The sequence below is a fragment of the Delphinapterus leucas genome, chromosome 16, assembly GCF_059928025.1.
Source record: "Delphinapterus leucas isolate spDelLeu-1000000601 "Yukka" chromosome 16, BTC_Dleu_Yukka2, whole genome shotgun sequence".
NCBI classification, from domain to species: domain Eukaryota; kingdom Metazoa; phylum Chordata; class Mammalia; order Artiodactyla; family Monodontidae; genus Delphinapterus; species Delphinapterus leucas.
The window spans coordinates 33777420-33790316 of record NC_143144.1 but is presented as its reverse complement, the minus strand read 5'-3'; the positions used below and the strand labels follow the sequence as shown (position 1 = coordinate 33790316).

At 47.8% G+C, this 12897-nt stretch overlaps 1 protein-coding gene across 6 annotated transcripts in view; it reads right to left on the bottom strand.

Moving 5' to 3' along the window:
* Positions 1-12897, bottom strand: part of TSPAN14 (tetraspanin 14) — a 55042-nt gene that overhangs the window by 13619 nt on the left and 28526 nt on the right. Inside the window, exon 1 of one of the 6 annotated variants that reach the window (XM_022591020.3) lies at positions 3005-3543. The exons of the other annotated variants lie outside the window; for them this stretch is intronic. The gene's annotated coding sequence lies outside the window, so the exon portion shown is untranslated. Of the gene's footprint in view, positions 1-3004; positions 3544-12897 lie in introns of those variants that run through there. 6 annotated transcript variants of the gene reach the window in all.

The following is a 12897-nucleotide window of genomic DNA, read 5'->3' as shown; positions in this document are numbered from 1 at the left end:
TTCCTTTAAAAACCCTTGACTGAAAGCCATCGGGGAGTTTGGGTCTTTTGAGCACGAGCTGCCCATTCTCCTTGCTGGGCACTCTGCGATAAACCTTGTACTTCCCTTCACCACAACCTGGCAGCAAAAGGACTGGCTTTGCTGCAAGTCGGGTGAGCGAACCCAAGTTCAGTTCAGTAGCAATCCCAAGCAGTAAGTGAGAAGGCCCAGATCCCAAGCCTCTGTTTAGTTCATTCGTTTACTCACTCACTCATTCATTCAACAGGCATTGAGTAAGTGCCAGGCACCATCTCAAGCACTGGAGACAGCACTGCGCCACGTGGGCAAAGATCCCTCTGCTGCCAGAACTTAGGCTCTACGACACGTGGTCCTTTCCACCACATTGTGCTGACTTCCCACTTTTCCATCCTCCCATTAGATTAATGAGTTGATGAAGAGGGCTTCGTTTTCCTTGGTGGGGTACACGACCAGTTCCCTTCCCTTCCCGAGTGTCTGACACTGCACGGTAAGCAAGCCTGAAGGTGACCGGTCACTACCTGCCCGATCCCCGTAGGCCTCTCTCCCCACCATCCCTCAAGGTCTCCAATGACTCACTTCCCTCTTGCCAAGCGGGGGGGGGGTCACGTCTTTTGCCTCAGCTTACCTGATCTCACCCAACACAGCTGGTCATTCTCTCTGTCACTGAGGCACTCAGCTTTGGGGACACCAAGTGTACACACACAATTGTCTTCCACCCTCCCTGTTGTTTCTTCTCAGTCTCCTTTATGGGTTTGTCCTCGTCTTTCAGAGCCCTCTAAATGTTGGAGAACCTCGCTGCTCAGTCCTGGACCCCTGCCCTTCCCTGATCCCTCTAGATGATCTCATAACTAACATGGCTGACTCACAAATCCTAACCTCCAGCCATAGCTGCTCCCGAGTCAAACACCCCAAGGTCTACTTGACTTGTCCACTGAATATGACTAGTAACATTTCAATCTCCACGTGCCCCCAAATGGAGCTGTGGTCTCCCAACCCCGGATCAGCTCCTCCCCACCTCTCCCCTTCTCACTAAATGGCACCACTGACCATCTACTCATTTAAGACAGAAAACCTAGACCTCAGGCTTGACAGCTCTCTCCCTCCAATTCCACATTCAACCTATCAGGACCCCTCTGTTAGTCCTACCTTCAAAATACATAGCATACCCTCTCTGCTCCCACCTGTCCATGCTTCATCCCTGCAGGGGCCTCCCCACCGTCTCCCCACAGGTCCCCAAGCAACTAGAACAATCCTTTAAAAATATGTCTAGATCACTCCCCTCCTCAAAATGCTCCGATGACTTCCTTTCACGCTTAGAATAAAATTCAAACTGCTTGCCGTAGACCACGAGAACATGGGCAGCCATGCTGTGGCGTGTGTCTCCAACACCATCTCCGACCTGGCTCCCCGGTCCCAATCCCCTTCTCTGGGCCACCCTGGTATTGTTACTGTTTCTTGAACTCACCAAACTCATCCCTGCCTCAGAGCCTTGACTAGATCCCTCAGCCTAGAATGTTCCTCCTCCATATCCCTTCCTGGCTTCCTCCCTCATTCCATTCAGGTCTCTTCAAATTTCTCCTCCTCAAACACATCTCCCTTTGCCATGCTATGTGGACGCTCCCCATCCATCACTCCTGATCTTCCCTGCTAGATCTTCTTCATGGCGCATATCCTAGACCACATGAGCTGTCTGTCTGTCTACTGTGCCTCCCCCCCACTTAAGCCCTCTGAGGGCAGCGATGTTTTCTATTCTGTTCAGTGTTGCCTAACCACTTTCCATGACAACCCACCCACCACCCGGTGCCAGGAGGGACAGTGAGGAAGGTCTGCCCCTCAGAAACCCTTCGCCGAATACAGTCAGCTTGAGACACCAGCTCCCTACCACCGCAACCCAGTTCTCCTTCTGTCGCAACAACGGGGCTCTAAGAATGAGAGCTTGTGTTTTTTTCCATTCTGTTTTACAGGAAGAACTAAAGTTAACTTTGCACCAGAAAGACAGGAACTGGGGGGGCAGGGACCCATGTCAGATCATGGGTTCAGTGAACAGTGGTCCAAGGCAGGACCTTCAGGGACCAACAGTTGTTTTAGAGACAAGGAGACTGAGGGAGAACCAAACTGGGGAAGTGACCTGTCTGGGAGCTCACACGACAGCCCCCTGAATGATCCAGGACTCTGGCCAGCTTTGCCTGGCTCCCCGTGGAGACCCTTCCCTGGACCTCCCTGGGACAGATGGTCTATGGAGCTGGGCTGTCCTCCTGGCTGCCAACCATCTGGGAGTGACAGTTAAGGTGGCTTCCAGCCTCAGAGTAACCTCCTTTGTCTCTCTTCTATGACCTGATTAAATTCCTTCCCAAAGAATGGAGCCCAACTCCCACCAAGCCCAAAGGCAGGCCAGCCTTGGACCATCAGGTGCATACCCTGAGGTGGTCACCAGGGCAAGTAGCACCACCCCTTCCTGGGTGCCAGGTGTTGCATTAAACACAATACACCTAAAGAGGCCCTCCACACCCCATAACACTGGTACTATTACCCCCATTTTTCAAATGGGAAAGTTCCGATGTAAAACGATTTGGTTATTTGCCTAAAGTCAGACAGCTAGCTGGTGGCAAAGCCAAGAAACAAACCTGCATTTCTCTGCCCTGACATCATGTCATCTCATTGCCCACAGGGCAGCCACCCAAGGCAGGAAGAGCGGGCACCAGCCTGTGCCCTCCACCACACGGGGCAGTCACAGTGCCCGGCGGCGTGGGAGTCCGCAGGAGGGGCTTCTAAGCTGTGCAACCCTAAAGCCAACGTCCCACATCATCAGGTGGGGAGGATCACTCTGTGTCCAGTCAGGCCCTCTTGGGGGTCACTGTGAAGATTCAGTAGTGACCTCTCCACCTTAGGCAAAGGCCCCTGTGAAAGAAGGTGAGAGGTCTCCTGGGGGGCATTCTGGGCTGGTCCAGCCCTGCCTTGTTCCGGAAGCCACACGGAGTCCACTCACCAAGTGGGCAAGCCTTTACCCAGCAGGTCCCAGACACAGCGGAAGCGTACACATGTAGCCAGGCCCTGCTGGACTGGAGGAGGATTCCAACGCCAAGGAGGTCAAAAGCAGCCCCTCATCACCCACGATTTAGTGGGCTTGGTCTCCTGTAAGATTTCACTTCAGTGCGTGAAAGCACTTAGGCAATTCTTGCGGGCTCCAGAGGACTTTCCTCCACAAGCTCGAGACAAACCACCAGCAGCCACGAAACGCTTTCAGGCCATGCCCTGCCGGCCCCTGATTCTTGCAGACTCCCCTGGCTGAGGAAGGGTGACATTCACAGAACCCCTGCCCCTGGGCCACCAGAGGGAGCCTCAGAAAAAAACAAGAAGGAAACCCAAGAGTAAGCACCGAGACCCGAGGGAGTCCAGGGCAGCACTGAAAAAATAGCATAGGTCAGCCGGTCCTGGTTCCGGCTCCACCCTGCAACAAGTGACAGGACTTGTGCGAGTCCAGAAATTTCTCTGAGCCTGTTTTTCTTTGCAAAAGGGGGATGACCCTTCCTGGGTCATAGGAGGGTTGTAAGAATTCAAAGAAGTATCCCGAGTGATGTGCTTACCCTGGAGCACTGAGCGAGCCCTGCCCTGACATGGAGGCAGAACAGAGGCCGTGGGGACCCTCAAGACGCCATAATCATTTGCTGGATTGAAAGCACTCTGCGCACCATCCCCCAACGACTTGCAGCTTTGTCCTGAGACAAGGTCCTGCCTTCCAGAGGCATCTGTTTCATTGGGCTTCTGGAGACAAGAGTAAAGCAGAGTTTAAGGAAACAGATGCCTTCTGGAGGCTTTTCAAGTGAGGTGGGGAAAGGATGATGGAAAGAAAACAGGGCAGGGAGTGGAAGAAGATAGAACTGTCTCAGCTCTGTTCCTAACTCACCCTGTGGCTCTGAGCAAGCCATCCCTCTCTCTTGGACTTCAGTCTGCCAACCTGCAAAACTGAACAGGTAGAGACCAATGATCTCCAAGGGCCTCTGCACCTCCCACTGCCTAAGCTCTGCCACCATAAATCATGCCAGGTGGAAACCCAACAGTCCTGGCACTCACTCTCCAGAACTGGAAATCCGGAGTCCAGGCCTGGGGAGTCCAGGGAACACCAGAGATGCTCGTGGTCACTAGAAAGGACACCAGAGGGCACAGACCCTAGACCCAACCTGGCCCTGAGAGCCAGTGCACTGAGGGGGAGTCCCAGGACATCTGTCGGGATCAGGAGGCCTTGCCCCTCCAGACTGCGATCACTCTGGACCCTAAACAGAGCATAAAAGAAACGCCTCTTTCAAAACAGTCCCACATGAAAAAAAAGCTTAAACCAAGCCAGTTCTTTGTGGGAGTTTGGAAGTTCTGGGAGCTGGAAGGGACGCTAAAACCCAGCTTCTTTTCCCGGAGGGAAATGGGCCCAGGGCAGGATGGTGCCTTGCTCAGGGTCACACAGCTATCACACACCAGCTCTTCCTCCTGCCGGAAGGGTGGTTCTGAAAACCAGAAGAAGCACATGTGCCCTTCCCGCAGAGCCAGTGAACTCCTGCGAGGGGCCCGAGGAGGAGGTGGGGAGGACTACCCACAGGGCTCTGGGGCAGCTTCCACATAATCTCCGTGCTCCCTGATAGCAGGGAGCTCACGCCCACCACACCCTGCCCAGGAATCTGACTGTATCAGCCTTTGAAAGAAAGGAAGGCAGGGAGGCAGAGTTCTCCAAGGGAGGTTACAGGCAGCGCTCCAGGCAATGGAGAGAAGGAACCCCCACCCCAGCCTCACCCCACCCCAGCCCCTGCCATCGCTGGCACATTTCAGTGATTAACAATGAGTAGAGAACAAGATACTAAGCTAGGGGTTGACAGTTCTGTAAGCCAGATAGTGTTTTCAGCTTTGCCTGCCAGAAGGTCTCTGTTTCAACCACTCCACTCTGCCGTTATAGCAGGAAAGCAGCCACAGGTAATACGTAAACGAACGGACAGCAGTGTGTTCCAGTAAAGTTGTACGTGCAAAAACAGGCAGACAGCCAGGTTTGGCCTGCGAGCCGTAGTCTGCCAAGTCCTGCACTAAACTATCACACTGAAACCATCTGGACCTAGACAGGATTTCCTTCAGCTCAGCCACACGAACCCCAGGACATCCCTATAATTCGGGTCCCCAACCCTGGTAGGTTTTTATATTACTTCAACAGGTCTTAATAGCCTAAAACTGCAAATAACTCAAATGATATATTCCCACAATGGGATATTCCACAACAATGAGAATCAACGATCTACAATTACGTACCACAGCATGAATGAATCTCACATACAAGATTTAACAAAAGATGTCAGACTCAAAAGATGTCCCTCCTAAATTCATATCTTGAAGCCCTAACCTCCAGTGTGATGGTATTTGGAGGCGGGGAGGTAAGTAGGGTTACATGAGGTCATGAGGGTAGAGCCTCCATGATTAGAGGAGGAAAGACCAGAGCTTGGGTTCTCTCTCTCTGCCACATGAGAAAACAGCAGGAAGGCAGCCATGTACAGGCCAGGAAGAGAGCCCACACCAGAACCTGACCATGCTGGCAAACTGATTTCAAACTTCCAGCCTCCAGAAAGGGGAGAAAATAAATTTCTCTTGTTTAAACCAAAGAGCCTGTGATGTGTTGTTATGGCAGCCCAAGCTGACCAAGACAGGAAGAATACTTGGGCAGAAAAATTAGATCTAGCATCCAATCAAAAGTTACTAGATAGGCAAGAGGGAAAATAAAAACATGACCTATAACAAGGAAAGAAATTCAGTAACTATAAGACACAGAAATGAGATAGAAGATGGAATCAGCAAAGACTTTAAAACAGATATTGTAAATATGCTCAAACATTTAAAGGAAAATAAACATAATGAAGAGACAAATAGAAAATATAAAAAAGATCCAAATAGAACTATTAGAAATAGAAAATACAACATTAGAAATGAAGAATCACTAAATGGGTTTAATCGCCAATCAGGCACTATAGAAGATGAGTGAACTTAAAGAAAAAGCAATAGGAACCTTCTAAACTAAATGGTAGAACGGGGTTAAAAAAAAAAACAACTACTGAGCAGCACCTCAGTGACCTGTGGGACAACAAGGAGTCCAAGGGAGGGAGGGTGTACGTTTGAAGAAATAATGATGGGAGTAATCACATATTTGATGAAAAATACAAACCCACAAATCCATAAAACGCAATGAACTTCAAACAGAGCACAGAGAAAACACACCAGCACATATCATGATAAAATTGCTGAAATCCAGCGACAAAGAGAAAATCCTGAAGTAAGCCAGAGAGGGAAAGAAAAGACACATTATATAAACAGTATGCATATACAAGACATTTAACCAAATGAAATGAAAACATATCAAAATGTGTAGGATGCAGAAAACGCAGAGCATCAAATATAGACATACCTTGGATGTACTTGGGTTTGGTTCCAGACCACCGCAATAAAGCAGGTCACACTAATTGTTTGGCTTCCCAGTGCATAGGAAGATTATGCTTACGCTATACTGTAGTCTATTAAGTGTGCAACAGCATTATGTCTAAGAAAACAATGTACATACCTTAATTTAAAAATACTTTACTGCTAAAAAATGCTGACCATCATCTGAGCCTTCAGTGAGTCACAGATCCTTTTACAACAGTAACATCAAAGGTCACTAATCACAGATCACCATAACAAATACAATAATAATGAAAAAGTTTCAAACAGTCTAAGGATTGCCAAAATGTGACAGAGACACAAAGTGAGCCAATGCTGCTGGAAAAATGGTGTCAATAGACTTGCTCAATGCAGGCTTGCCACAAACCTTCAATTTGCTAAAAATGCAGTGTCTGGGAAGCACAATAAAATGAGGTATGCCTGTACTTATACTATAGGAAAGAAGAAAGATCTAAAATCAATGACCTAATCTTCTGCCTTAAGAAGCCAGACAAAGAACAAAATAATCCCAAAATAAGTAGAAGAGAGAAAATAATAAAAAGAGCAGAAATCAGCGCAATAGACTGGAGGTGGATGGCGGGGACGGTTGCACAACACTGAATGCACTTAATGCCACTGAACTGGGCACTTAAAAATGGTTATAATTCTAAGCTTTGTTATGTATGTTTTACCACAATTTTTAAATATAAAAATATGATTTTTGAAAAACTTTTAAAGAAATTAATAAAATAAAAGCAGAAAAACAACAGAGAAACATCACCTAAACTAAAGGAAGTCAGATCGGAGAGTGAAATCTAATTTATGTAAGTGACAGGAGGCAAATCAGTGGTTGCCAGAGGAAGGGTGGGGAGGGAGTGACTACAGAAGGGCATAAGGACAGTTTCTGGAGGGATGGAAATGTTTCACATCTTCATCGTGGCGATCATGATGAGAGGGGAGGGAGGATACAGCTGCCAGTTCAGCGCACTGAACACTTGAAATGGGTACAGGTTCATCCTTCCTTCCTTCCTCCTTCTTTCTTTCCTTCCTTCCTTCCTCCCTCCCTCCCTCCCTTCCTTCTTTCTATGTATGTATGTATCAGTATGTATATTAGAAGTGGATTTATTTATAGAGATACATATTCCATAGTCAGAATGCCGTCCGTCTCAAAAGGCGAGAATGGCCTTGGGAGAAATACACTCCACAGACAGAGTGTGGGCCATCTCAGAAGGCGAGAGGCCTATTCTATTTAATCTACACTTCAATGGAAGTGATTTTTTTTTTTTTAATTTATTTGGCTGCGTCGGGTCTTACTTGTGTCACGTGGGGTCTTTTCGTTGCAGCGCGCGGGCTTCTCCCTAGTTGTGGTGTGCCAGCTCCAGAGCGCACGGGCTCAGTAGTGGCGGTGCGTGGGCTTAGTTGCCCTACGGCATGTGGGATCTTAGTTCCCTGACCAGGGATTAAACCCCCGTTCCCTGCACTGCATGGCGGATTCTTAACCCCTGGACCACCAGGAAAGTCCCTAGAACGATTTTTTTTAAAGCATTTCTAGGAAAAAAAAAAAAAAGGTACAAACAAGATGGGAATAGGGTACTCCCCCATAGATGACAAATCACCCCAGCAGACTGGGCCATGCTGACTATTTACTGGCCAAGGAAGCAGAGTTATACACATCACCAGTTACTTAGACCTGACGCCACCCTGTGAGTGTGTAATAATCATATGTCCTGGGGAATAATCACAGTGCACCATACTGCCCATCCTCGCAAATCCCTCCTGGTGGTCCCAGCCGCAGATGCGCCTGAGCCAGTGAGATCAGGAGCTGAGGCCCTAAACGGATCAGCAACTCCTAGCTCTAGCGGAGTCTCTAATTAAGCAATCCTCGCCCTCTGTCTTGGCAAGACAAAATGTGGAAAAATACACAAACACACACCCCTATGAGCCAAAAGATAAGGCGGTCTATTTCCTATGAATTGGGGCAGCCCTTCTGGAGAATATGACTATATAAATGTCAGGCTGGTCAAAACGATGGACACACCTTCTGACCCATTTACTCTCACTCCTGGGAATCTATCCCAGCAAATAATTTCTCCCCTTTCCCCAAAGGGAAGAATCTGTGTTACAAAAGCTAATCACTGCTCCTTATCTAGGATAGTAGAAAAATTGGAAACAACCTAAATGTCCAATATAGGAATTTCCAAAAATACAATCAGGAAGACTGTGCGGCAACCTGGAATGTTCTACACTAGGTGATGCTGATACGAAAACGCACACTTCAAGATCACGTGGATACTCTCACCAAGATGTGAAACTATGTGTGACTGCAGACAGGAAAATGGAGCCTGAAGGAGGGAACACAGTCAAGTTGGGATGCCTTGTGTAGTCTTCTAGAATTTCCATGCAGTTACAAAAGTTTAGTAAATAAAACTGGAAGGGAAAAAAGGTACCACCTCTCAGCAGTGGAAGTGAAATCGTCTACACATGTTATTAAAACACTAGACTTTCCCTTTCTGACTGCATTGAATTACCAAGAAATGGAAGCAGAGAAACCATCTGCGCTCAGACCTAGGGATCAGGCCTTGGGGTCTGATATCACATGGAGCTGAACTCTTTCAGCTCAAATAAGGGCAATTCTCTAATGGTTAGAATGATCCAGAGTCAACAGCCCATTGCGGGGCCAGACAAAGAGAGTTAAGACCATCCACCCACAAAAATGCCACAAACGGGAGCAAGGGCAGGCAGCTACCGTTAGGTCCTTCCGCATCAGACTGGCTTTGCCTCTCTTGGGAAGGGTTAGGGTTAGGGACTGTCCTGGTTTGCCTGGGGCAGTCCTGGGGCACATCTGTTGTTCCGGCAAAATTCTTAATAACCTCTCTTTCATTCTTAAAAGTTTCCCAACTTGGAGCACAAATTACATGCTCACCCTACTCGTGGGAGGCATCTGTTACTTCGAAGGAAGGGGCCTCAAGCCATGCTGCTCACAGAGCCCAAATGTTTCTCACCCAGAAACAGGCTGCACATTAGGGTCAGAAATGAATTCCCGCATTTTACAAGCAGGGAAGCTGTGGCTCAGGCCTGCCCTTGTCACTGAGAAGGTCCACAGCAGAGGGGGGGGCTCTCTGTCGTCTGTGCCTACAAGCAGTCTCCGTTTTTCACTTTTAATCCACCTCTGAAATAAATCCAGGCAAGGGCTTTATCAGAATCTTTGCAGATTAAACTCAGTGTCTGTGGTGGGAGCTGCAGGCATCATCGGAATCATCCCTTGAGAGGATTCATTCAGCAAAACCAGGGAAGTTCAAATTCTCTGTGGAATCAGGTGGGGTGAGAATGAACAAAGACAAAGGCTGTAAGCCCCTCCCAGCTCCCTTTCCTCTGCAAGTCAAAGTGAGATTTTTTAAAGAATTTTAATCATAGTAAAGTACACATAATATAAAACTTACCATCTGAGCCACTTTTAAGTGTACGGCTCATTGGCATTAAGTACATTCACAGTATTGTGAAACCATCACCACTGTCCACAGAACTCTTTCCATCTTGCAGAACTGACACTCTGTCCCCATTAAACAGTAACTTCCCATTTTCCCCTCCCCCCAGCCCCTAGTACCCACCATTCTACTTTGGGTCTCTGAAGCAGACTACTCTATGTACCTCATATAAGTGGAATCATAGAGTATTTGTCCTTTTGTGTTTGGTTTATTTCATTCAGCATAATGTCCTCAAGATTCACCCATGTTGTAGGACGCGTAGGAATTTCCTTCATTTTTAAGGCTGAATAATATTCCATGGCCTGTATAGACCACTTTTTGTTTATCCATTCATCCTTCGGTAGACACAGGGGTTGCTTCTAGCTCTCAGCTATTATGAATAACGCTGCTACGAACAAGGGTGCACAAATATCTATTCAAGATCCTGCTTTCAATTCTTCTAGGTATATGCCCAGAGGAGAAATGCTGCATCATATGGCAATTCTATTTCTTACTTTTTGAGGAACCGCCATACTTTTTTTCATAGCATCTGCACCATTATACGTTCTCACCAACAGTGCACAAGGATTCCAGTTTCTCTACTTCCTCACCAACATTTGTTATTTTTCTGGTTTTTAATAATACCCATTCTAATGGGTGAGAGTGATATCTCATTGTGGTTTTGATTTGCATTTTCCTGTGTCAAAGTGAGACTTTGCCCTAGAAACAGGTCTAACACATCCAAGGAATGATTGTAATTTAAAAAAACCAGGCTTCCCTGGTGGCGCAGTGGTTAAGAATCCACCTGCCAATGCAGGGGACATGGGTTTGAGCCCTGGTCCGGGAAGATCCCACATGCCACAGAGCAACTAAAGCCCGTGTGCCACAACTACTGAACCTGCGCTCTAGAGCCCACGAGCCACAAATACTGAAGCCCGCGCACCTAGAGCCCGTGCTCCACAATAAGAGAAGCCACCACAATGAGAAGCTTGCGCACCACAACGAAGAGTAGCCCCTGCTCGTGGCAAGTAGAGAAAGTCCAGCACAGCAATGAAGACCCAACGCAGCCAAAAATAAATAAAGAAATAAATTTATAAAAAGAAAAGAGAGAAGCCACCGCAGTGAGAAGCCTGCACATCGCAACAAAGAGTAGCCCCCGCTCGCCGCAACTAGAGAAAGCCCGCACACAGCAACGAAGAGCCAACACAGCCAAAAATAAATAAAATAAAATAAATTTTAAAATAATAATAATAATTTTAAAAAACCGAGAAAGGGTAAAAAGTGCTAGTGTCCTCAAAATGCTGTGGTGGCAGCATTTTCCTGACATCCCTGTGATAAGATCCCCATGAAGCCCAGCTCCATGTACACCCAGTAAAACATGCAGTTCAGAACACACACAAACACGGCGGGCATCCACATCTCTCGCCTCAAGCAAGTATTAATGGTCCCTTGGAAAAATCTCGGCCTTGAAGTTGGAAGGAGACAGCTTAAAAAGAAAAAACACAAAAAACGGTTAGAGTGCTACAGGTGTTTGCTATAAAGAGCGTTACTGTGAAAATAATTCTGGATGGGGCAAACTTAAATAAAACCTCTGCTTGTTCCAGCACCTAGAATTGGTCAAAGAATTCAACAGGTTGCTTCTGCATATTCAAACCTGCCTAAGGAGCCCAAGTCCACCATCAAGGCTGTCACCCTTCTGCTCAGCTTACTCACTGTTAATTCATCGAAACCAAACAAAAACTCTCTGCAAAATGATCCATCTGTGCTTTGCTTCAAAATAATCCAAGGTGGGGGAAGATATAAATTAAACATGATAGGCTGAGTTGGTAACTTCTGAAGCTAGCTGATGGGAACATGGCAGCCGGGGTGGGGGGTTCATTATATTCCTCTATTTTTGTATTTTCTCCATTTAAAGAAGAAAACTTCTCTGAGGAGGTAAGGGCTTGGCACATCATCTTATTCATCTTCCACAACCTTGTGAGGCAGGCAGCAGGCAGGTGACAGCAGTATTTCACAAAGAAATCAGCTCAGGTTGAGAGTCCAGACTGGCACCCAGGAACCCCCGCTGCACCATGCACTTCCCTAAGGGCTCTGCGCCCCAATTCCCAAGCCTCATTCCACATTCCCAGCTCCTGTGCAGATGAAGACAGCAAATCTCCGCCTAGAACCCAGCAGGGAGGGGCCGGGCAGCGCCCCCCCTCTCATTTTCCCAACAGAGCTCTCATTCCTCGTTTTCCTGACTGTTCCTGTTTGTCCTGTGCTGTTCTGCCCCAGTGCACACTAACTGAAAAATGATTAACTCTCGACCACAGACACTGCCAATTCTGCAAAACTCCAATAACGCTGTAGCCCCCTTCAATCACCAAGCAGACTTGCTACAATTCTGGATTCATGAACTCTGCTATGTGAATTTGGTGCTGCAAATGTATTATATTGGGCAAGTTAGTAAAGTTTCCCAAGAGCAAAGAATCTATCCTGAAGAGGCTCTGAAGAAACAGAGATTACCAGGGCCCTGTGCCACAGCAGCAGCAGGAGAGTTTCACCCCAGACGCAAAAATCAGGATGAGAGTCAGAGGTCGGGATGTAAGGCCAAGCAAGCACAGCGGGCCACCGGGCAAGGGGTACAACAGGCGGGTGGACAAAGTGTCTAAAGTGTCAAACCACCTGCCTAAGCCAGGTGGCCCTCAACTGTGCACCTGGCTGGGGGCTGGGGACTCCAGGTGAGGCCGGAAGGCTCTCCTCCAGATAGGGAGCAATGCAGGTCTGAGGAGCCACACATCTTAGGGAAGGGGCAACCACAGTCCTCCCATTAGGAGGGGCCCACAGGAACCACCTCAAATGTCCAGCACTGCCCTACCTCAGGGGCAATAATGAGGCTGCTGGTGAAAGGTTGTCTGGGCACCAGAAAAGTCCTGCAGTGAATGGCCAAGCCACTGAATCCCACCCTACTTCTCCAGGACAGAAAACCCCCCAAACT